Source organism: Phyllobates terribilis, unplaced genomic scaffold (assembly GCF_046119375.1).
Source record: "Phyllobates terribilis strain yellow unplaced genomic scaffold, ASM4611937v1 Scaffold_7__3_contigs__length_470593459, whole genome shotgun sequence".
Taxonomy (NCBI): Eukaryota; Metazoa; Chordata; class Amphibia; order Anura; family Dendrobatidae; genus Phyllobates; species Phyllobates terribilis.
The window spans coordinates 247,972,441-247,998,696 of record NW_027362767.1 but is presented as its reverse complement, the minus strand read 5'-3'; positions in this window follow the sequence as shown (position 1 = coordinate 247,998,696).

Here is a 26,256-nt window from a genome sequence, read left to right as displayed (position 1 = left end):
TGAGGGTACCCCAGGAGAGTTCCAAATGTGTCTGGGTAGAATATATATCCCACGGGGGTAAAATTGAAAAAAGTTGAAAACATTTTTTTTTGGACTTAGTCATTTTTCCGGCATTTATCAGACTTTCAGATAGGGGAAATGTCAGTGAGCATTCCGATTTCAGTTCCAGAGCGATTCGCCCAATGAGTCCTTGATATTTCGTCGTTTTCAGCCAATTTTTCTGGATTTTTGAAAATTTCACTTTTTTGTGAAAATATCCACTAAATGAGGGAATAATATGTGTGAGGGTACCCCAGGAGAGTTCCAAATGTGTCTGGGTAGAATATATATCCCACGGGGGTAAAATTGAAAAGAAAATTTTTTTAGACTTTATCATTTTTCCGGCGTTTATCAGACTTTCAGATAGGGGAAATGTCAGTGAGCATTCCGATTTCAGTTTCAGAGAGATTCACCCAATGAGTCCTTGTTATTTAGTAATTTTCAGCCAATTTTCTGGATTTTTGAAAATTTCACTTTTTTGTGAAAATATCCACTAAATGAGGGAATAATACGTGTGAGGGTACCCCAGGAGAGTTCCAAATGTGTGTGGGTAGAGTATATATCCCACGGGGGTAAAATTGAAAAAAGTTGAAAAAAAATTTTTGGGGACTTAGTCATTTTTCCGGCGTTTCTCAGACTTTCAGATAGGGGAAATATCAGTGAGCATTCCGATTTCAGTTCCCGAGCGATTCGCCCAATGAGTCCTTGATATTTCGTCGCTTTCAGCCAATTTTTCTGGATTTTTGAAAATTTCACTTTTTTGTGAAAATATCCACTAAATGAGGGAATAATATGTGTGAGGGTACCCCAGGAGAGTTCCAAATGTGTCTGGGTAGAATATATATCCCACGGGGGTAAAATTGAAAAAAGTTGAAAACATTTTTTTTTGGACTTAGTCATTTTTCCGGCATTTATCAGACTTTCAGATAGGGGAAATGTCAGTGAGCATTCCGATTTCAGTTCCAGAGCGATTCACCCAATGAGTCCTTGTTATTTAGTAATTTTCAGCCAATTTTCTGGATTTTTGAAAATTTCACTTTTTTGTGAAAATATCCACTAAATGAGGGAATAATACGTGTGAGGGTACCCCAGGAGAGTTCCAAATGTGTGTGGGTAGAGTATATATCCCACGGGGGTAAAATTGAAAAGAAAATTTTTTTGGACTTTATCATTTTTCCGGCGTTTATCAGACTTTCAGATAGGGGAAATGTCAGTGAGCATTCCGATTTCAGTTCCAGAGTGATTCGCCCAATGAGTCCTTGACATTTCGTCGTTTTTCAGCCAATTTTTCTGGATTTTTGAAAATTTCACTTTTTTGTGAAAATATCCACTAAATGAGGGAATAATATGTGTGAGGGTACCCCAGGAGAGTTCCAAATGTGTCTGGGTAGAATATATATTCCACGGGGGTAAAATTGAAAAAAGTTGAAAACATTTTTTTTTGGACTTAGTCATTTTTCCGGCGTTTATCAGACTTTTAGATAGGGGAAATGTCAGTGAGCATTCCGATTTCAGTTCCAGAGCGATTCGCCCAATGAGTCCTTGATATTTCGTCGTTTTCAGCCAATTTTTCTGGATTTTTGAAAATTTCACTTTTTTGTGAAAATATCCACTAAATGAGGGAATAATATGTGTGAGGGTACCCCAGGAGAGTTCCAAATGTGTCTGGGTAGAATATATATCCCACGGGGGTAAAATTGAAAAAAGTTGAAAACATTTTTTTTTGGACTTAGTCATTTTTCCGGCATTTATCTGACTTTCAGATAGGGGAAATGTCAGTGAGCATTCCGATTTCAGTTCCAGAGCGATTCGCCCAATGAGTCCTTGATATTTCGTCGTTTTCAGCCAATTTTTCTGGATTTTTGAAAATTTCACTTTTTTGTGAAAATATCCACTAAATGAGGGAATAATATGTGTGAGGGTACCCCAGGAGAGTTCCAAATGTGTCTGGGTAGAATATATATCCCACGGGGGTAAAATTGAAAAGAAAATTTTTTTAGACTTTATCATTTTTCCGGCGTTTATCAGACTTTCAGATAGGGGAAATGTCAGTGAGCATTCCGATTTCAGTTTCAGAGAGATTCACCCAATGAGTCCTTGTTATTTAGTAATTTTCAGCCAATTTTCTGGATTTTTGAAAATTTCACTTTTTTGTGAAAATATCCACTAAATGAGGGAATAATACGTGTGAGGGTACCCCAGGAGAGTTCCAAATGTGTGTGGGTAGAGTATATATCCCACGGGGGTAAAATTGAAAAAAGTTGAAAAAAAATTTTTTGGGACTTAGTCATTTTTCCGGCGTTTCTCAGACTTTCAGATAGGGGAAATATCAGTGAGCATTCCGATTTCAGTTCCCGAGCGATTCGCCCAATGAGTCCTTGATATTTCGTCGCTTTCAGCCAATTTTTCTGGATTTTTGAAAATTTCACTTTTTTGTGAAAATATCCACTAAATGAGGGAATAATATGTGTGAGGGTACCCCAGGAGAGTTCCAAATGTGTCTGGGTAGAATATATATCCCACGGGGGTAAAATTGAAAAAAGTTGAAAACATTTTTTTTTGGACTTAGTCATTTTTCCGGCATTTATCAGACTTTCAGATAGGGGAAATGTCAGTGAGCATTCCGATTTCAGTTCCAGAGCGATTCGCCCAATGAGTCCTTGATACTTCGTCGTTTTCAGCCAATTTTTCTGGATTTTTGAAAATTTCACTTTTTTGTGAAAATATCCACTAAATGAGGGAATAATATGTGTGAGGGTACCCCAGGAGAGTTCCAAATGTGTCTGGGTAGAATATATATCCCACGGGGGTAAAATTGAAAAAAGTTTTTTTGCACTTAGTCATTTTTCTGGCGTTTATCAGACTTTCAGATAAGGCAAATGTCAGTGAGCGTTCCGATTTCATTTTCAGAGCGATCTTCCCAATGAGTCCTTGATGTTTAGTCGTTTTCAGCCAATTTTCTGGATTTTTGAAAATTTCACTTTTTTGTGAAAATATCCACTAAATGAGGGAATAATATGTGTGAGGGTACCCCAGGAGAGTTCCAAATGTGTGTGGGTAGAATATATATCCCACGGGGGTAAAATTGAAAAAAGTTGAAAAAAAATTTTTTGGGACTTCGTCATTTTTCTGGCGTTTATCAGACTTTCAGATAGGGGAAATGTCAGTGAGCGTTCCGATTTCAGTTCCAGAGCGATTCGCCCAATGAGTCCTTGATATTTAGTCGTTTTCAGCCAATTTTCTGGATTTTTGAAAATTTCACTTTTTTGTGAAAATATCCACTAAATGAGGGAATAATACGTGTGAGGGTACCCCAGGAGAGTTCCAAATGTGTGTGGGTAGAGTATATATCCCACGGGGGTAAAATTGAAAAGAAAATTTTTTTGGACTTTATCATTTTTCCGGCGTTTATCAGACTTTCAGATAGGGGAAATGTCAGTGAGCATTCCAATTTCAGTTCCAGAGCGATTCACCCAATGAGTCCTTGTTATTTAGTAATTTTCAGCCAATTTTCTGGATTTTTGAAAATTTCACTTTTTTGTGAAAATATCCACTAAATGAGGGAATAATACGTGTGAGGGTACCCCAGGAGAGTTCGAAATGTGTGTGGGTAGAGTATATATCCCACGGGGGTAAAATTGAAAAGAAAATTTTTTTGGACTTTATCATTTTTCCGGCGTTTATCAGACTTTCAGATAGGGGAAATGTCAGTGAGCATTCCGATTTCAGTTCCAGAGCGATTCGCCCAATGAGTTCTTGATATTTAGTCATTTTCAGACAATTTTCTGGATTTTTGAAAATTTCACTTTTTTGTGAAAATATCCACTAAATGAGGGAAGAATATGTGTGAGGGTACCCCAGGAGAGTTCCAAATGTGTCTGGGTAGAATATATATTCCACGGGGGTAAAATTGAAAAAAGTTGAAAACAATTTTTTTTGTACTTAGTCATTTTTCCGGCGTTTATCAGACTTTCAGATAGGGGAAATGTCAGTGAGCATTCCGATTTCAGTTCCAGAGCGATTCGCCCAATGAGTCCTTGATGTTTAGTCGTTTTCAGCCAATTTTCTGGATTTTTGAAAATTTCACTTTTTTGTGAAAATATCCACTAAATGAGGGAATAATATGTGTGAGGGTACCCCAGGAGAGTTCCAAATGTGTCTTGGTAGAATATATATCCCACGGGGGTAAAATTGAAGAAAGTTGAAAACATTTTTTTTTGGACTTAGTCATTTTTCCGGCATTTATCAGACTTTCAGATAGGGGAAATGTCAGTGAGCGTTCCGATTTCAGTTCCAGAGCGATTTGCCCAATGAGTCCTTGATATTTAGTCGTTTTCAGCCAATTTTCTGGATTTTTGAAAATTTCACTTTTTTGTGAAAATATCCACTAAATGAGGGAATAATATGTGTGAGGGTACCCCAGGAGAGTTCCAAATGTGTGTGGGTAGAATATATATCCCAAGGGGGTAAAATTTAAAAAAGTTGAAAAAAAAATTTTTGGGACTTAGTAATTTTTCCGGCGTTTATCAGACTTTCAGATAGGGGAAATGTCAGTGAGCATTCCGATTTCAGTTCCAGAGCGATTCTCCCAATGAGTCCTTGATATTTCGTCGTTTTCAGCCAATTTTTCTGGATTTTTGAAAATTTCACTTTTTTGTGAAAATATCCACTAAATGAGGGAATGATATCTGTGAGGGTACCCCAGGAGAGTTCCAAATGTGTCTGGGTAGAATATATATCCCACGGGGTTAAAATTGAAAAAAGTTGAAAACATTTTTTTTTGGACTTAGTCATTTTTCCGGCATTTATCAGACTTTCAGATAGGGGAAATGTCAGTGAGCGTTCTGATTTCAGTTCCAGAGCGATTTGCCCAATGAGTCCTTGATATTTAGTCGTTTTCAGCCAATTTTCTGGATTTTTGAAAATGTCACTTTTTTGTGAAAATATCCACTAAATGAGGGAATAATATGTGTGAGGGTACCCCAGGAGAGTTCCAAATGTGTGTGGGTAGAATATATATCCCACGGGGGTAAAATTGAAAAAAGTTCAAAAAAAAATTTTTTTGGACTTAGTCATTTTTCCGGCGTTTATCAGACTTTCAGATAGGGGATATGTCAGTGAGCATTCCGATTTCAGTTCCAGAGCGATTCGCCCAATGAGTCCTTGATATTTCGTCGTTTTCAGCCAATTTTTCTGGATTTTTGAAAATTTCACTTTTTTGTGAAAATATCCACTAAATGAGGGAATAATATGTGTGAGGGTACCCCAGGAGAGTTCCAAATGTGTCTGGGTAGAATATATATCCCACGGGGGTAAAATTGAAAAAAGTTGAAAACATTTTTTTTTGGACTTAGTCATTTTTCCGGCATTTATCTGACTTTCAGATAGGGGAAATGTCAGTGAGCATTCCGATTTCAGTTCCAGAGCGATTCGCCCAATGAGTCCTTGATATTTCGTCGTTTTCAGCCAATTTTTCTGGATTTTTGAAAATTTCACTTTTTTGTGAAAATATCCACTAAATGAGGGAATAATATGTGTGAGGGTACCCCAGGAGAGTTCCAAATGTGTCTGGGTAGAATATATATCCCACGGGGGTAAAATTGAAAAGAAAATTTTTTTAGACTTTATCATTTTTCCGGCGTTTATCAGACTTTCAGATAGGGGAAATGTCAGTGAGCATTCCGATTTCAGTTTCAGAGAGATTCACCCAATGAGTCCTTGTTATTTAGTAATTTTCAGCCAATTTTCTGGATTTTTGAAAATTTCACTTTTTTGTGAAAATATCCACTAAATGAGGGAATAATACGTGTGAGGGTACCCCAGGAGAGTTCCAAATGTGTGTGGGTAGAGTATATATCCCACGGGGGTAAAATTGAAAAAAGTTGAAAAAAAATTTTTTGGGACTTAGTCATTTTTCCGGCGTTTCTCAGACTTTCAGATAGGGGAAATATCAGTGAGCATTCCGATTTCAGTTCCCGAGCGATTCGCCCAATGAGTCCTTGATATTTCGTCGCTTTCAGCCAATTTTTCTGGATTTTTGAAAATTTCACTTTTTTGTGAAAATATCCACTAAATGAGGGAATAATATGTGTGAGGGTACCCCAGGAGAGTTCCAAATGTGTCTGGGTAGAATATATATCCCACGGGGGTAAAATTGAAAAAAGTTGAAAACATTTTTTTTTGGACTTAGTCATTTTTCCGGCATTTATCAGACTTTCAGATAGGGGAAATGTCAGTGAGCATTCCGATTTCAGTTCCAGAGCGATTCGCCCAATGAGTCCTTGATACTTCGTCGTTTTCAGCCAATTTTTCTGGATTTTTGAAAATTTCACTTTTTTGTGAAAATATCCACTAAATGAGGGAATAATATGTGTGAGGGTACCCCAGGAGAGTTCCAAATGTGTCTGGGTAGAATATATATCCCACGGGGGTAAAATTGAAAAAAGTTGAAAACATTTTTTTTTGCACTTAGTCATTTTTCTGGCGTTTATCAGACTTTCAGATAAGGCAAATGTCAGTGAGCGTTCCGATTTCATTTTCAGAGCGATCTTCCCAATGAGTCCTTGATGTTTAGTCGTTTTCAGCCAATTTTCTGGATTTTTGAAAATTTCACTTTTTTGTGAAAATATCCACTAAATGAGGGAATAATATGTGTGAGGGTACCCCAGGAGAGTTCCAAATGTGTGTGGGTAGAATATATATCCCACGGGGGTAAAATTGAAAAGAAAATTTTTTTGGACTTTATCATTTTTCCGGCGTTTATCAGACTTTCAGATAGGGGAAATGTCAGTGAGCATTCCGATTTCAGTTCCAGAGCGATTCACCCAATGAGTCCTTGTTATTTAGTAATTTTCAGCCAATTTTCTGGATTTTTGAAAATTTCACTTTTTTGTGAAAATATCCACTAAATGAGGGAATAATACGTGTGAGGGTACCCCAGGAGAGTTCGAAATGTGTGTGGGTAGAGTATATATCCCACGGGGGTAAAATTGAAAAGAAAATTTTTTTGGACTTTATCATTTTTCCGGCGTTTATCAGACTTTCAGATAGGGGAAATGTCAGTGAGCATTCCGATTTCAGTTCCAGAGCGATTCGCCCAATGAGTTCTTGATATTTAGTCATTTTCAGCCAATTTTCTGGATTTTTGAAAATTTCACTTTTTTGTGAAAATATCCACTAAATGAGGGAAGAATATGTGTGAGGGTACCCCAGGAGAGTTCCAAATGTGTCTGGGTAGAATATATATTCCACGGGGGTAAAATTGAAAAAAGTTGAAAACAATTTTTTTTGTACTTAGTCATTTTTCCGGCGTTTATCAGACTTTCAGATAGGGGAAATGTCAGTGAGCATTCCGATTTCAGTTCCAGAGCGATTCGCCCAATGAGTCCTTGATGTTTAGTCGTTTTCAGCCAATTTTCTGGATTTTTGAAAATTTCACTTTTTTGTGAAAATATCCACTAAATGAGGGAATAATATGTGTGAGGGTACCCCAGGAGAGTTCCAAATGTGTCTTGGTAGAATATATATCCCACGGGGGTAAAATTGAAGAAAGTTGAAAACATTTTTTTTTGGACTTAGTCATTTTTCCGGCATTTATCAGACTTTCAGATAGGGGAAATGTCAGTGAGCGTTCCGATTTCAGTTCCAGAGCGATTTGCCCAATGAGTCCTTGATATTTAGTCGTTTTCAGCCAATTTTCTGGATTTTTGAAAATTTCACTTTTTTGTGAAAATATCCACTAAATGAGGGAATAATATGTGTGAGGGTACCCCAGGAGAGTTCCAAATGTGTGTGGGTAGAATATATATCCCAAGGGGGTAAAATTTAAAAAAGTTGAAAAAAAAATTTTTGGGACTTAGTCATTTTTCCGGCGTTTATCAGACTTTCAGATAGGGGAAATGTCAGTGAGCATTCCGATTTCAGTTCCAGAGCGATTCTCCCAATGAGTCCTTGATATTTCGTCGTTTTCAGCCAATTTTTCTGGATTTTTGAAAATTTCACTTTTTGTGAAAATATCCACTAAATGAGGGAATGATATCTGTGAGGGTACCCCAGGAGAGTTCCAAATGTGTCTGGGTAGAATATATATCCCACGGGGTTAAAATTGAAAAAAGTTGAAAACATTTTTTTTTGGACTTAGTCATTTTTCCGGCATTTATCAGACTTTCAGATAGGGGAAATGTCAGTGAGCGTTCTGATTTCAGTTCCAGAGCGATTTGCCCAATGAGTCCTTGATATTTAGTCGTTTTCAGCCAATTTTCTGGATTTTTGAAAATGTCACTTTTTTGTGAAAATATCCACTAAATGAGGGAATAATATGTGTGAGGGTACCCCAGGAGAGTTCCAAATGTGTGTGGGTAGAATATATATCCCACGGGGGTAAAATTGAAAAAAGTTCAAAAAAAAATTCTTTTGGACTTAGTCATTTTTCCGGCGTTTATCAGACTTTCAGATAGGGGATATGTCAGTGAGCATTCCGATTTCAGTTCCAGAGCGATTCGCCCAATGAGTCCTTGATATTTCGTCGTTTTCAGCCAATTTTTCTGGATTTTTGAAAATTTCACTTTTTTGTGAAAATATCCACTAAATGAGGGAATAATATCTGTGAGGGTACCCCAGGAGAGTTCCAAATGTGTCTGGGTAGAATATATATCCCACGGGGGTAAAATTGAAAAAAGTTGAAAACATTTTTTTTTGGACTTAGTCATTTTTCCGGCATTTATCAGACTTTCAGATAGGGGAAATGTCAGTGAGCGTTCCGATTTCAGTTCCAGAGCGATTTGCCCAATGTGTCCTTGATATTTAGTCGTTTTCAGCCAATTTTCTGGATTTTTGAAAATTTCACTTTTTTTGTGAAAATATCCACTAAATGAGGGAATAATATGTGTGAGGGTACCCCAGGAGAGTTCCAAATGTGTGTGGGTAGAAAATATATCCCACGGGGGTAAAATTGAAAAAAGTTAAAAAAAAAAATTTTTAGGACTTAGTCATTTTTCCGGCGTTTATCAGACTTTCAGATAGGGGAAATGTCAGTGAGCATTCCGATTTCAGTTCCAGAGCGATTCGCCCAATGAGTCCTTGATATTTCGTCGTTTTCAGCCAATTTTTCTGGATTTTTGAAAATTTCACTTTTTTGTGAAAATATCCACTAAATGAGGGAATAATATCTGTGAGGGTACCCCAGGAGAGTTCCAAATGTGTCTGGGTAGAATATATATCCCACGGGGGTAAAATTGAAAAAAGTTGAAAACATTTTTTTTTGGACTTAGTCATTTTTCCGGCATTTATCAGACTTTCAGATAGGGGAAATGTCAGTGAGCGTTCCGATTTCAGTTCCAGAGCGATTTGCCCAATGTGTCCTTGATATTTAGTCGTTTTCAGCCAATTTTCTGGATTTTTGAAAATTTCACTTTTTTTGTGAAAATATCCACTAAATGAGGGAATAATATGTGTGAGGGTACCCCAGGAGAGTTCCAAATGTGTGTGGGTAGAATATATATCCCACGGGGGTAAAATTGAAAAAAGTTTAAAAAAAAATTTTTTAGGACTTAGTCATTTTTCCGGCGTTTATCAGACTTTCAGATAGGGGAAATGTCAGTGAGCATTCCGATTTCAGTTCCAGAGCGATTCGCCCAATGAGTCCTTGATATTTCGTCGTTTTCAGCCAATTTTTCTGGATTTTTGAAAATTTCACTTTTTTGTGAAAATATCCACTAAATGAGGGAATAATATCTTTGAGGGTACCCCAGGAGAGTTCCAAATGTGTCTGGGTAGAATATATATCCCACGGGGGTAAAATTGAAAAAAGTTGAAAACATTTTTTTTTGGACTTAGTCATTTTTCCGGCATTTATAAGACTTTCAGATAGGGGAAATGTCAGTGAGCGTTCCGATTTCAGTTCCAGAGCGATTTGCCCAATGAGTCCTTGATATTTAGTCCTTTTCAGCCAATTTTCTGGATTTTTGAAAATTTCACTTTTTTGTGAAAATATCCACTAAATGAGGGAATAATATGTGTGAAGGTACCCCAGGAGAGTTCCAAATGTGTGTGGGTAGAATATATATCCCAAGGGGGTAAAATTTAAAAAAGTTGAAAAAAAATTTTTTAGGACTTAGTCATTTTTCCGGCGTTTATCAGACTTTCAGATAGGGGAAATGTCAGTGAGCATTCCGATTTCAGTTCCAGAGCGATTCGCCCAATGAGTCCTTGATATTTCGTCGTTTTCAGCCAATTTTTCTGGATTTTTGAAAATTTCACTTTTTTGTGAAAATATCCACTAAATGAGGGAATAATATCTGTGAGGGTACCCCAGGAGAGTTCCAAATGTGTCTGGGTAGAATATATATCCCACGGGGGTAAAATTGAAAAAAGTTGAAAACATTTTTTTTGGGACTTAGTCATTTTTCCGGCATTTATCAGACTTTCAGATAGGGGAAATGTCAGTGAGCGTTCCGATTTCAGTTCCAGAGCGATTTGCCCAATGAGTCCTTGATATTTAGACGTTTTCAGCCAATTTTCTGGATTTTTGAAAATTTCACTTTTTTTGTGAAAATATCCACTAAATGAGGGAATAATATGTGTGAGGGTACCCCAGGAGAGTTCCAAATGTGTGTGGGTAGAATATATATCCCACGGGGGTAAAATTGAAAAAAGTTTAAAAAAAATTTTTTTTGGACTTAGTCATTTTTCCGGCGTTTATCAGACTTTCAGATAGGGGAAATGTCAGTGAGCATTCCGATTTCAGTTCCAGAGCGATTCGCCCAATGAGTCCTTGATATTTCGTCGTTTTCAGCCAATTTTTCTGGATTTTTGAAAATTTCACTTTTTTGTGAAAATATCCACTAAATGAGGGAATAATATCTGTGAGGGTACCCCAGGAGAGTTCCAAATGTGTCTGGGTAGAATATATATCCCACGGGGGTAAAATTGAAAAAAGTTGAAAACATTTTTTTTGGGACTTAGTCATTTTTCCGGCATTTATCAGACTTTCAGATAGGGGAAATGTCAGTGAGCGTTCCGATTTCAGTTCCAGAGCGATTTGCCCAATGAGTCCTTGATATTTAGACGTTTTCAGCCAATTTTCTGGATTTTTGAAAATTTCACTTTTTTTGTGAAAATATCCACTAAATGAGGGAATAATATGTGTGAGGGTACCCCAGGAGAGTTCCAAATGTGTGTGGGTAGAATATATATCCCACGGGGGTAAAATTGAAAAAAGTTTAAAAAAAATTTTTTTTGGACTTAGTCATTTTTCCGGCGTTTATCAGACTTTCAGATAGGGGAAATGTCAGTGAGCATTCCGATTTCAGTTCCAGAGCGATTCGCCCAATGAGTTCTTGATATTTCGTTGTTTTCAGCCAATTTTTCTGGATTTTTGAAAATTTCACTTTTTTGTGAAAATATCCACTAAATGAGGGAATAATATGTGTGAGGGTACCCCAGGAGAGTTCCAAATGTGTCTGGGTAGAATATATATCCCACGGGGGTAAAATTGAAGAAAGTTGAAAACATTTTTTTTTGGACTTAGTCATTTCTCCGGCATTTATCAGACTTTCAGATAGGGGAAATGTCAGTGAGCGTTCCGATTTCAGTTCCAGAGCGATTTGCCCAATGAGTCCTTGATATTTAGTCGTTTTCAGCTAATTTTCTGGATTTTTGAAAATTTCACTTTTTTGTGAAAATATCCACTAAATGAGGGAATAATATGTGTGAGGGTACCCCAGGAGAGTTCCAAATGTGTGTGGGTAGAATATATATCCCAAGGGGGTAAAACTTAAAAAAGTTGAAAAAAAAATTTTTGGGACTTAGTCATTTTTCCGGCGTTTATCAGACTTTCAGATAGGGGAAATGTCAGTGAGCATTTCGATTTCAGTTCCAGAGCGATTCGCCCAATGAGTCCTTGATATTTCGTCGTTTTCAGCCAATTTTTCTGGATTTTTGAAAATTTCACTTTTTTTGTGAAAATATCCACTAAATGAGGGAATAATATGTGTGAGGGTACCCCAGGAGAGTTCCAAATGTGTCTGGGTAGAATATATATCCCACGGGGGTAAAATTGAAGAAAGTTGAAAACATTTTTTTTTGGACTTAGTCATTTTTCCGGCATTTATCAGACTTTCAGATAGGGGAAATGTCAGTGAGCGTTCCGATTTCAGTTCCAGAGCGATTTGCCCAATGAGTCCTTGATATTTAGTCGTTTTCAGCCAATTTTCTGGATTTTTGAAAATTTCACTTTTTTGTGAAAATATCCACTAAATGAGGGAATAATATGTGTGAAGGTACCCCAGGAGAGTTCCAAATGTGTGTGGGTAGAATATATATCCCAAGGGGGTAAAATTTAAAAAAGTTGAAAAAAAATTTTTTGGGACTTAGTCATTTTTCCGGCGTTTATCAGACTTTCAGATAGGGGAAATGTCAGTGAGCATTCCGATTTCAGTTCCAGAGCGATTCGCCCAATGAGTCCTTGATATTTCGTCGTTTTCAGCCAATTTTTCTGGATTTTTGAAAATTTCACTTTTTTGTGAAAATATCCACTAAATGAGGGAATAATATCTGTGAGGGTACCCCAGGAGAGTTCCAAATGTGTCTGGGTAGAATATATATCCCACGGGGGTAAAATTGAAGAAAGTTGAAAACATTTTTTTTTGGACTTAGTCATTTTTCCGGCGTTTATCACACTTTCAGATAGGGGAAATGTCAGTGAGCATTCCGATTTCAGTTCCAGAGCGATTCGCCCAATGAGTCCTTGATATTTCGTCGTTTTCAGCCAATTTTTCTGGACTTTTGAAAATTTCACTTTTTTGTGAAAATATCCACTAAATGAGGGAATAATATGTGTGAGGGTACCCCAGGAGAGTTCCAAATGTGTCTGGGTAGAATGTATATCCCACGGGGGTAAAATTGAAGAAAGTTGAAAACATTTTTTTTTGGACTTAGTCATTTTTCCGGCATTTATCAGACTTTCAGATAGGGGAAATGTCAGTGAGCGTTCCGATTTCAGTTCCAGAGCGATTTGCCCAATGAGTCCTTGATATTTAGTCGTTTTCAGCCAATTTTCTGGATTTTTGAAAATTTCACTTTTTTGTGAAAATATCCACTAAATGAGGGAATAATATGTGTGAGGGTACCCCAGGAGAGTTCCAAATGTGGTGGGTAGAATATATATCCCACGGTGGTAAAATTGAAAACATTGGAAAAAAAAATTTTTTGGACTCAGTCATTTTTCAGGCGTTTATCAGACTTTCAGATAGGGGAAATGTCAGTGAGCGTTCCGATTTCAGTTCCAGAGCGATTCGCCCAATGAGTCCTTGATATTTAGTCGTTTTCAGCCAATTTTCTGGATTTTTGAAAATTTCACTTTTTTGTGAAAATATCCACTAAATGAGGGAATAATACATGTGAGGGTACCCCAGGAGAGTTCCAAATGTGTGTGGGTAGAGTATATATCCCACGGGGGTAAAATTGAAAAAAAAAATTTTTGGACTTAATCACTTTTCCGGCATTTATCAGACTTTCAGATAGGGGAAATGTCAGTGAGCGTTCCGATTTCAGTTCCAGAGCTATTTGCCCAATGAGTCCTTGATATTTAGTCGTTTTCAGCCAATTTTCTGGATTTTTGAAAATTTCACTTTTTTGTGAAAATATCCACTAAATGAGGGAATAATATGTGTGAGGGTACCACAGGAGAGTTCCAAATGTGTGTGGGTAGAATATATATCCCACGGGGGTAAAATTGAAAAAAGTTGAAAAAAAATTTTTTTGGACTCAGTCATTTTTCTGGCGTTTATCAGACTTTCAGATAGGGGAAATGTCAGTGAGCGTTCCGATTTCAGTTCCAGAGCGATTCGCCCAATGAGTCCTTGATTTTTAGTCGTTTTCAGCCAATTTTCTGTATTTTTTAAAATTTCACTATTCTGTGAAAATATCCACTAAATGAGGGAATAATATGTGTGAGGGTACCCCAGGAGAGTTCCAAATGTGTGTGGGTAGAATATATATCCCACGGGGGTAAAATTGAAAAAAGTTTAAAAAAAAATTTTTTTGGACTTAGTCATTTTTCCGGCGTTTATCAGACTTTCAGATAGGGGAAATGTCAGTGAGCATTCCGATTTCAGTTCCAGAGCGATTCGCCCAATGAGTCCTTGATATTTCGTTGTTTTCAGCCAATTTTTCTGGATTTTTGAAAATTTCACTTTTTTGTGAAAATATCCACTAAATGAGGGAATAATATGTGTGAGGGTACCCCAGGAGAGTTCCAAATGTGTCTGGGTAGAATATATATCCCACGGGGGTAAAATTGAAGAAAGTTGAAAACATTTTTTTTTGGACTTAGTCATTTTTCCGGCATTTATCAGACTTTCAGATAGGGGAAATGTCAGTGAGCGTTCCGATTTCAGTTCCAGAGCGATTTGCCCAATGAGTCCTTGATATTTAGTCGTTTTCAGCCAATTTTCTGGATTTTTGAAAATTTCACTTTTTTGTGAAAATATCCACTAAATGAGGGAATAATATGTGTGAGGGTACCCCAGGAGAGTTCCAAATGTGTGTGGGTAGAATATATATCCCAAGGGGGTAAAACTTAAAAAAGTTGAAAAAAAAATTTTTGGGACTTAGTCATTTTTCCGGCGTTTATCAGACTTTCAGATAGGGGAAATGTCAGTGAGCATTTCTATTTCAGTTCCAGAGCGATTCGCCCAATGAGTCCTTGATATTTCGTCGTTTTCAGCCAATTTTTCTGGATTTTTGAAAATTTCACTTTTTTTGTGAAAATATCCACTAAATGAGGGAATAATATGTGTGAGGGTACCCCAGGAGAGTTCCAAATGTGTCTGGGTAGAATATATATCCCACGGGGGTAAAATTGAAGAAAGTTGAAAACATTTTTTTTTGGACTTAGTCATTTTTCCGGCATTTATCAGACTTTCAGATAGGGGAAATGTCAGTGAGCGTTCCGATTTCAGTTCCAGAGCGATTTGCCCAATGAGACCTTGATATTTAGTCGTTTTCAGCCAATTTTCTGGATTTTTGAAAATTTCACTTTTTTGTGAAAATATCCACTAAATGAGGGAATAATATGTGTGAAGGTACCCCAGGAGAGTTCCAAATGTGTGTGGGTAGAATATATATCCCAAGGGGGTAAAATTTAAAAAAGTTGAAAAAAAATTTTTTGGGACTTAGTCATTTTTCCGGCGTTTATCAGACTTTCAGATAGGGGAAATGTCAGTGAGCATTCCGATTTCAGTTCCAGAGCGATTCGCCCAATGAGTCCTTGATATTTCGTCGTTTTCAGCCAATTTTTCTGGATTTTTGAAAATTTCACTTTTTTGTGAAAATATCCACTAAATGAGGGAATAATATCTGTGAGGGTACCCCAGGAGAGTTCCAAATGTGTCTGGGTAGAATATATATCCCACGGGGGTAAAATTGAAGAAAGTTGAAAACATTTTTTTTTGGACTTAGTCATTTTTCCGGCGTTTATCACACTTTCAGATAGGGGAAATGTCAGTGAGCATTCCGATTTCAGTTCCAGAGCGATTCGCCCAATGAGTCCTTGATATTTCGTCGTTTTCAGCCAATTTTTCTGGACTTTTGAAAATTTCACTTTTTTGTGAAAATATCCACTAAATGAGGGAATAATATGTGTGAGGGTACCCCAGGAGAGTTCCAAATGTGATGGGTAGAATATATATCCCACGGTGGTAAAATTGAAAACATTGGAAAAAAAAATTTTTTGGACTCAGTCATTTTTCAGGCGTTTATCAGACTTTCAGATAGGGGAAATGTCAGTGAGCGTTCCGATTTCAGTTCCAGAGCGATTCGCCCAATGAGTCCTTGATATTTAGTCGTTTTCAGCCAATTTTCTGGATTTTTGAAAATTTCACTTTTTTGTGAAAATATCCACTAAATGAGGGAATAATACATGTGAGGGTACCCCAGGAGAGTTCCAAATGTGTGTGGGTAGAGTATATATCCCACGGGGGTAAAATTGAAAAAAAAAATTTTTGGACTTAATCACTTTTCCGGCATTTATCAGACTTTCAGATAGGGGAAATGTCAGTGAGCGTTCCGATTTCAGTTCCAGAGCTATTTGCCCAATGAGTCCTTGATATTTAGTCGTTTTCAGCCAATTTTCTGGATTTTTGAAAATTTCACTTTTTTGTGAAAATATCCACTAAATGAGGGAATAATATGTGTGAGGGTACCACAGCAGAGTTCCAAATGTGTGTGGGTAGAATATATATCCCACGGGGGTAAAATTGAAAAAAGTTGAAAAAAAATTTTTTTGGACTCAGTCATTTTTCTGGCGTTTATCAGACTTTCAGATAGGGGAAATGTCAGTGAGCGTTCCGATTTCAGTTCCAGAGCGATTCGCCCAATGAGTCCTTGATTTTTAGTCGTTTTCAGCCAATTTTCTGTATTTTTTAAAATTTCACTATTCTGTGAAAATATCCACTAAATGAGGGAATAATATGTGTGAGGGTACCCCAGGAGAGTTTCAAATGTGTGTGGGTAGAATATATATCCCACGGGGGTAAAATTGAAAAAAGTTTAAAAAAAAATTTTTTGGGACTTAGTCATTTTTCCGGCGTTTATCAGACTTTCAGATAGGGGAAATGTCAGTGAGCATTCCGATTTCAGTTCCAGAGCGATTCGCCCAATGAGTCCTTGATATTTCGTTGTTTTCAGCCAATTTTTCTGGATTTTTGAAAATTTCACTTTTTTGTGAAAATATCCACTAAATGAGGGAATAATATGTGTGAGGGTACCCCAGGAGAGTTCCAAATGTGTCTGGGTAGAATATATATCCCACGGGGGTAAAATTGAAGAAAGTTGAAAACATTTTTTTTTGGACTTAGTCATTTTTCCGGCATTTATCAGACTTTCAGATAGGGGAAATGTCAGTGAGCGTTCCGATTTCAGTTCCAGAGCGATTTGCCCAATGAGTCCTTGATATTTAGTCGTTTTCAGCCAATTTTCTGGATTTTTGAAAATTTCACTTTTTTGTGAAAATATCCACTAAATGAGGGAATAATATGTGTGAGGGTACCCCAGGAGAGTTCCAAATGTGTGTGGGTAGAATATATATCCCAAGGGGGTAAAACTTAAAAAAGTTGAAAAAAAAATTTTTGGGACTTAGTCATTTTTCCGGCGTTTATCAGACTTTCAGATAGGGGAAATGTCAGTGAGCATTTCTATTTCAGTTCCAGAGCGATTCGCCCAATGAGTCCTTGATATTTCGTCGTTTTCAGCCAATTTTTCTGGATTTTTGAAAATTTCACTTTTTTTGTGAAAATATCCACTAAATGAGGGAATAATATGTGTGAGGGTACCCCAGGAGAGTTCCAAATGTGTCTGGGTAGAATATATATCCCACGGGGGTAAAATTGAAGAAAGTTGAAAACATTTTTTTTTGGACTTAGTCATTTTTCCGGCATTTATCAGACTTTCAGATAGGGGAAATGTCAGTGAGCGTTCCGATTTCAGTTCCAGAGCGATTTGCCCAATGAGACCTTGATATTTAGTCGTTTTCAGCCAATTTTCTGGATTTTTGAAAATTTCACTTTTTTGTGAAAATATCCACTAAATGAGGGAATAATATGTGTGAAGGTACCCCAGGAGAGTTCCAAATGTGTGTGGGTAGAATATATATCCCAAGGGGGTAAAATTTAAAAAAGTTGAAAAAAAATTTTTTGGGACTTAGTCATTTTTCCGGCGTTTATCAGACTTTCAGATAGGGGAAATGTCAGTGAGCATTCCGATTTCAGTTCCAGAGCGATTTGCCCAATGAGTCCTTGATATTTAGTCGTTTTCAGCCAATTTTCTGGATTTTTGAAAATTTCACTTTTTTGTGAAAATATCCACTAAATGAGGGAATAATATGTGTGAGGGTACCCCAGGAGAGTTCCAAATGTGGTGGGTAGAATATATATCCCACGGTGGTAAAATTGAAAAAATTGGAAAAAAAAATTTTTTGGACTCAGTCATTTTTCAGGCGTTTATCAGACTTTCAGATAGGGGAAATGTCAGTGAGCGTTCCGATTTCAGTTCCAGAGCGATTCGCCCAATGAGTCCTTGATATTTAGTCGTTTTCAGCCAATTTTCTGGATTTTTGAAAATTTCACTTTTTTGTGAAAATATCCACTAAATGAGGGAATAATACATGTGAGGGTACCCCAGGAGAGTTCCAAATGTGTGTGGGTAGAGTATATATCCCACGGGGGTAAAATTGAAAAAAAAAATTTTTGGACTTAATCACTTTTCCGGCATTTATCAGACTTTCAGATAGGGGAAATGTCAGTGAGCGTTCCGATTTCAGTTCCAGAGCTATTTGCCCAATGAGTCCTTGATATTTAGTCGTTTTCAGCCAATTTTCTGGATTTTTGAAAATTTCACTTTTTTGTGAAAATATCCACTAAATGAGGGAATAATATGTGTGAGGGTACCCCAGGAGAGTTCCAAATGTGTGTGGGTAGAATATATATCCCACGGGGGTAAAATTGAAAAAAGTTGAAAAAAAATTTTTTTGGACTCAGTCATTTTTCTGGCGTTTATCAGACTTTCAGATAGGGGAAATGTCAGTGAGCGTTCCGATTTCAGTTCCAGAGCGATTCGCCCAATGAGTCCTTGATTTTTAGTCGTTTTCAGCCAATTTTCTGTATTTTTTAAAATTTCACTATTCTGTGAAAATATCCACTAAATGAGGGAATAATATGTGTGAGGGTACCCCAGGAGAGTTCCAAATGTGTGTGGGTAGAATATATATCCCACGGGGGTAAAATTGAAAAAAGTTTAAAAAAAATTTTTTTTGGACTTAGTCATTTTTCCGGCGTTTATCAGACTTTCAGATAGGGGAAATGTCAGTGAGCGTTCTGATTTCAGTTCCAGAGCGATTTGCCCAATGAGTCCTTGATATTTAGTCGTTTTCAGCCAATTTTCTGGATTTTTGAAAATGTCACTTTTTTGTGAAAATATCCACTAAATGAGGGAATAATATGTGTGAGGGTACCCCAGGAGAGTTCCAAATGTGTGTGGGTAGAATATATATCCCACGGGGGTAAAATTGAAAAAAGTTCAAAAAAAAATTTTTTGGGACTTAGTCATTTTTCCGGCGTTTATCAGACTTTCAGATAGGGGATATGTCAGTGAGCATTCCGATTTCAGTTCCAGAGCGATTCGCCCAATGAGTCCTTGATATTTCGTCGTTTTCAGCCAATTTTTCTGGATTTTTGAAAATTTCACTTTTTTGTGAAAATATCCACTAAATGAGGGAATAATATCTGTGAGGGTACCCCAGGAGAGTTCCAAATGTGTCTGGGTAGAATATATATCCCACGGGGGTAAAATTGAAAAAAGTTGAAAACATTTTTTTTTGGACTTAGTCATTTTTCCGGCATTTATCAGACTTTCAGATAGGGGAAATGTCAGTGAGCGTTCCGATTTCAGTTCCAGAGCGATTTGCCCAATGTGTCCTTGATATTTAGTCGTTTTCAGCCAATTTTCTGGATTTTTGAAAATTTCACTTTTTTTGTGAAAATATCCACTAAATGAGGGAATAATATGTGTGAGGGTACCCCAGGAGAGTTCCAAATGTGTGTGGGTAGAATATATATCCCACGGGGGTAAAATTGAAAAAAGTTAAAAAAAAAAATTTTTAGGACTTAGTCATTTTTCCGGCGTTTATCAGACTTTCAGATAGGGGAAATGTCAGTGAGCATTCCGATTTCAGTTCCAGAGCGATTCGCCCAATGAGTCCTTGATATTTCGTCGTTTTCAGCCAATTTTTCTGGATTTTTGAAAATTTCACTTTTTTGTGAAAATATCCACTAAATGAGGGAATAATATCTGTGAGGGTACCCCAGGAGAGTTCCAAATGTGTCTGGGTAGAATATATATCCCACGGGGGTAAAATTGAAAAAAGTTGAAAACATTTTTTTTTGGACTTAGTCATTTTTCCGGCATTTATCAGACTTTCAGATAGGGGAAATGTCAGTGAGCGTTCCGATTTCAGTTCCAGAGCGATTTGCCCAATGTGTCCTTGATATTTAGTCGTTTTCAGCCAATTTTCTGGATTTTTGAAAATTTCACTTTTTTTGTGAAAATATCCACTAAATGAGGGAATAATATGTGTGAGGGTACCCCAGGAGAGTTCCAAATGTGTGTGGGTAGAATATATATCCCACGGGGGTAAAATTGAAAAAAGTTAAAAAAAAAATTTTTTAGGACTTAGTCATTTTTCCGGCGTTTATCAGACTTTCAGATAGGGGAAATGTCAGTGAGCATTCCGATTTCAGTTCCAGAGCGATTCGCCCAATGAGTCCTTGATATTTCGTCGTTTTCAGCCAATTTTTCTGGATTTTTGAAAATTTCACTTTTTTGTGAAAATATCCACTAAATGAGGGAATAATATCTTTGAGGGTACCCCAGGAGAGTTCCAAATGTGTCTGGGTAGAATATATATCCCACGGGGGTAAAATTGAAAAAAGTTGAAAACATTTTTTTTTGGACTTAGTCATTTTTCCGGCATTTATAAGACTTTCAGATAGGGGAAATGTCAGTGAGCGTTCCGATTTCAGTTCCAGAGCAATTTGCCCAATGAGTCCTTGATATTTAGTCCTTTTCAGCCAATTTTCTGGATTTTTGAAAATTTCACTTTTTTGTGAAAATATCCACTAAATGAGGGAATAATATGTGTGAAGGTACCCCAGGAGAGTTCCAAATGTGTGTGGGTAGAATATATATCCCAAGGGGGTAAAATTTAAAAAAGTTGAAAAAAAAATTTTTGGGACTTAGTCATTTTTCCGGCGTTTATCAGACTTTCAGATAGGGGAAATGTCAGTGAGCATTCCGATTTCAGTTCCAGAGCGATTCGCCCAATGAGTCCTTGATATTTCGTCGTTTTCAGCCAATTTTTCTGGATTTTTGAAAATTTCACTTTTTTGTGAAAATATCCACTAAATGAGGGAATAATATCTGTGAGGGTACCCCAGGAAAGTTCCAAATGTGTCTGGGTAGAATATATATCCCACGGGGGTAAAATTGAAAAAAGTTGAAAACATTTTTTTTGGGACTTAGTCATTTTTCCGGCATTTATCAGACTTTCAGATAGGGGAAATGTCAGTGAGCGTTCCGATTTCAGTTCCAGAGCGATTTGCCCAATGAGTCCTTGATATTTAGACGTTTTCAGCCAATTTTCTGGATTTTTGAAAATTTCACTTTTTTTGTGAAAATATCCACTAAATGAGGGAATAATATGTGTGAGGGTACCCCAGGAGAGTTCCAAATGTGTGTGGGTAGAATATATATCCCACGGGGGTAAAATTGAAAAAAGTTTAAAAAAAATTTTTTTTGGACTTAGTCATTTTTCCGGCGTTTATCAGACTTTCAGATAGGGGAAATGTCAGTGAGCATTCCGATTTCAGTTCCAGAGCGATTCGCCCAATGAGTCCTTGATATTTCGTTGTTTTCAGCCAATTTTTCTGGATTTTTGAAAATTTCACTTTTTTGTGAAAATATCCACTAAATGAGGGAATAATATGTGTGAGGGTACCCCAGGAGAGTTCCAAATGTGTCTGGGAAGAATATATATCCCACGGGGGTAAAATTGAAGAAAGTTGAAAACATTTTTTTTTGGACTTAGTCATTTCTCCGGCATTTATCAGACTTTCAGATAGGGGAAATGTCAGTGAGCGTTCCGATTTCAGTTCCAGAGCGATTTGCCCAATGAGTCCTTGATATTTAGTCGTTTTCAGCCAATTTTCTGGATTTTTGAAAATTTCACTTTTTTGTGAAAATATCCACTAAATGAGGGAATAATACATGTGAGGGTACCCCAGGAGAGTTCCAAATGTGTGTGGGTAGAGTATATATCCCACGGGGGTAAAATTGAAAAAAAAAATTTTTGGACTTAATCACTTTTCCGGCATTTATCAGACTTTCAGATAGGGGAAATGTCAGTGAGCGTTCCGATTTCAGTTCCAGAGCTATTTGCCCAATGAGTCCTTGATATTTAGTCGTTTTCAGCCAATTTTCTGGATTTTTGAAAATTTCACTTTTTTGTGAAAATATCCACTAAATGAGGGAATAATATGTGTGAGGGTACCACAGGAGAGTTCCAAATGTGTGTGGGTAGAATATATATCCCACGGGGGTAAAATTGAAAAAAGTTGAAAAAAAATTTTTTTGGACTCAGTCATTTTTCTGGCGTTTATCAGACTTTCAGATAGGGGAAATGTCAGTGAGCGTTCCGATTTCAGTTCCAGAGCGATTCGCCCAATGAGTCCTTGATTTTTAGTCGTTTTCAGCCAATTTTCTGTATTTTTTAAAATTTCACTATTCTGTGAAAATATCCACTAAATGAGGGAATAATATGTGTGAGGGTACCCCAGGAGAGTTCCAAATGTGTGTGGGTAGAATATATATCCCACGGGGGTAAAATTGAAAAAAGTTTAAAAAAAAATTTTTTTGGACTTAGTCATTTTTCCGGCGTTTATCAGACTTTCAGATAGGGGAAATGTCAGTGAGCATTCCGATTTCAGTTCCAGAGCGATTCGCCCAATGAGTCCTTGATATTTCGTTGTTTTCAGCCAATTTTTCTGGATTTTTGAAAATTTCACTTTTTTGTGAAAATATCCACTAAATGAGGGAATAATATGTGTGAGGGTACCCCAGGAGAGTTCCAAATGTGTCTGGGTAGAATATATATCCCACGGGGGTAAAATTGAAGAAAGTTGAAAACATTTTTTTTTGGACTTAGTCATTTTTCCGGCATTTATCAGACTTTCAGATAGGGGAAATGTCAGTGAGCGTTCCGATTTCAGTTCCAGAGCGATTTGCCCAATGAGTCCTTGATATTTAGTCGTTTTCAGCCAATTTTCTGGATTTTTGAAAATTTCACTTTTTTGTGAAAATATCCACTAAATGAGGGAATAATATGTGTGAGGGTACCCCAGGAGAGTTCCAAATGTGTGTGGGTAGAATATATATCCCAAGGGGGTAAAACTTAAAAAAGTTGAAAAAAAAATTTTTGGGACTTAGTCATTTTTCCGGCGTTTATCAGACTTTCAGATAGGGGAAATGTCAGTGAGCATTTCTATTTCAGTTCCAGAGCGATTCGCCCAATGAGTCCTTGATATTTCGTCGTTTTCAGCCAATTTTTCTGGATTTTTGAAAATTTCACTTTTTTTGTGAAAATATCCACTAAATGAGGGAATAATATGTGTGAGGGTACCCCAGGAGAGTTCCAAATGTGTCTGGGTAGAATATATATCCCACGGGGGTAAAATTGAAGAAAGTTGAAAACATTTTTTTTTGGACTTAGTCATTTTTCCGGCATTTATCAGACTTTCAGATAGGGGAAATGTCAGTGAGCGTTCCGATTTCAGTTCCAGAGCGATTTGCCCAATGAGACCTTGATATTTAGTCGTTTTCAGCCAATTTTCTGGATTTTTGAAAATTTCACTTTTTTGTGAAAATATCCACTAAATGAGGGAATAATATGTGTGAAAGTACCCCAGGAGAGTTCCAAATGTGTGTGGGTAGAATATATATCCCAAGGGGGTAAAATTTAAAAAAGTTGAAAAAAATTTTTTTGGGACTTAGTCATTTTTCCGGCGTTTATCAGACTTTCAGATAGGGGAAATGTCAGTGAGCATTCCGATTTCAGTTCCAGAGCGATTCGCCCAATGAGTCCTTGATATTTCGTCGTTTTCAGCCAATTTTTCTGGATTTTTGAAAATTTCACTTTTTTGTGAAAATATCCACTAAATGAGGGAATAATATCTGTGAGGGTACCCCAGGAGAGTTCCAAATGTGTCTGGGTAGAATATATATCCCACGGGGGTAAAATTGAAGAAAGCTGAAAACATTTTTTTTTGGACTTAGTCATTTTTCCGGCGTTTATCAGACTTTCAGATAGGGGAAATGTCAGTGAGCATTCCGATTTCAGTTCCAGAGCGATTCGCCCAATGAGTCCTTGATATTTCGTCGTTTTCAGCCAATTTTTCTGGATTTTTGAAAATTTCACTTTTTTGTGAAAATATCCACTAAATGAGGGAATAATATGTGTGAGGGTACCCCAGGAGAGTTCCAAATGTGTCTGGGTAGAATGTATATCCCACGGGGGTAAAATTGAAGAAAGTTGAAAACATTTTTTTTTGGACTTAGTCATTTTTCCGGCATTTATCAGACTTTCACATAGGGGAAATGTCAGTGAGCATTCCGATTTCAGTTCCAGAGCGATTTGCCCAATGAGTCCTTGATATTTAGTCGTTTTCAGCCAATTTTCTGGATTTTTGAAAATTTCACTTTTTTGTGAAAATATCCACTAAATGAGGGAATAATATGTGTGAGGGTACCCCAGGAGAGTTCCAAATGTGGTGGGTAGAATATATATCCCACGGTGGTAAAATTGAAAAAATTGGAAAAAAAAATTTTTTGGACTCAGTCATTTTTCAGGCGTTTATCAGACTTTCAGATAGGGGAAATGTCAGTGAGCGTTCCTATTTCAGTTCCAGAGCGATTCGCCCAATGAGTCCTTGATATTTAGTCGTTTTCAGCCAATTTTCTGGATTTTTGAAAATTTCACTTTTTTGTGAAAATATCCACTAAATGAGGGAATAATACATGTGAGGGTACCCCAGGAGAGTTCCAAATGTGTGTGGGTAGAGTATATATCCCACGGGGGTAAAATTGAAAAAAAAAATTTTTGGACTTAATCACTTTTCCGGCATTTATCAGACTTTCAGATAGGGGAAATGTCAGTGAGCGTTCCGATTTCAGTTCCAGAGCTATTTGCCCAATGAGTCCTTGATATTTAGTCGTTTTCAGCCAATTTTCTGGATTTTTGAAAATTTCACTTTTTTGTGAAAATATCCACTAAATGAGGGAATAATATGTGTGAGGGTACCCCAGGAGAGTTCCAAATGTGTGTGGGTAGAATATATATCCCACGGGGGTAAAATTGAAAAAAGTTGAAAAAAAATTTTTTTGGACTCAGTCATTTTTCTGGCGTTTATCAGACTTTCAGATAGGGGAAATGTCAGTGAGCGTTCCGATTTCAGTTCCAGAGCGATTCGCCCAATGAGTCCTTGATTTTTAGTCGTTTTCAGCCAATTTTCTGTATTTTTTAAAATTTCACTATTCTGTGAAAATATCCACTAAATGAGGGAATAATATGTGTGAGGGTACCCCAGGAGAGTTCCAAATGTGTGTGGGTAGAATATATATCCCACGGGGGTAAAATTGAAAAAAGTTTAAAAAAAATTTTTTTTGGACTTAGTCATTTTTCCGGCGTTTATCAGACTTTCAGATAGGGGAAATGTCAGTGAGCATTCCGATTTCAGTTCCAGAGCGATTCGCCCAATGAGTCCTTGATATTTCGTTGTTTTCAGCCAATTTTTCTGGATTTTTGAAAATTTCACTTTTTTGTGAAAATATCCACTAAATGAGGGAATAATATGTGTGAGGGTACCCCAGGAGAGTTCCAAATGTGTCTGGGTAGAATATATATCCCACGGGGGTAAAACTTAAAAAAGTTGAAAAAAAAATTTTTGGGACTTAGTCATTTTTCCGGCGTTTATCAGACTTTCAGATAGGGGAAATGTCAGTGAGCATTCCGATTTCAGTTCCAGAGCGATTCGCCCAATGAGTCCTTGATATTTCGTCGTTTTCAGCCAATTTTTCTGGATTTTTGAAAATTTCACTTTTTTGTGAAAATATCCACTAAATGAGGGAATAATATCTGTGAGGGTACCCCAGGAGAGTTCCAAATGTGTCTGGGTAGAATATATATCCCACGGGGGTAAAATTGAAGAAAGTTGAAAACATTTTTTTTTGGACTTAGTCATTTTTCCGGCATTTATCAGACTTTCACATAGGGGAAATGTCAGTGAGCGTTCCGATTTCAGTTCCAGAGCGATTTGCCCAATGAGTCCTTGATATTTAGTCGTTTTCAGCCAATTTTCTGGATTTTTGAAAATTTCACTTTTTTGTGAAAATATCCACTAAATGAGGGAATAATATGTGTGAGGGTACCCCAGGAGAGTTCCAAATGTGGTGGGTAGAATATATATCCCACGGTGGTAAAATTGAAAAAATTGGAAAAAAAAATTTTTTGGACTCAGTCATTTTTCAGGCGTTTATCAGACTTTCAGATAGGGGAAATGTCAGTGAGCGTTCCGATTTCAGTTCCAGAGCGATTCGCCCAATGAGTCCTTGATA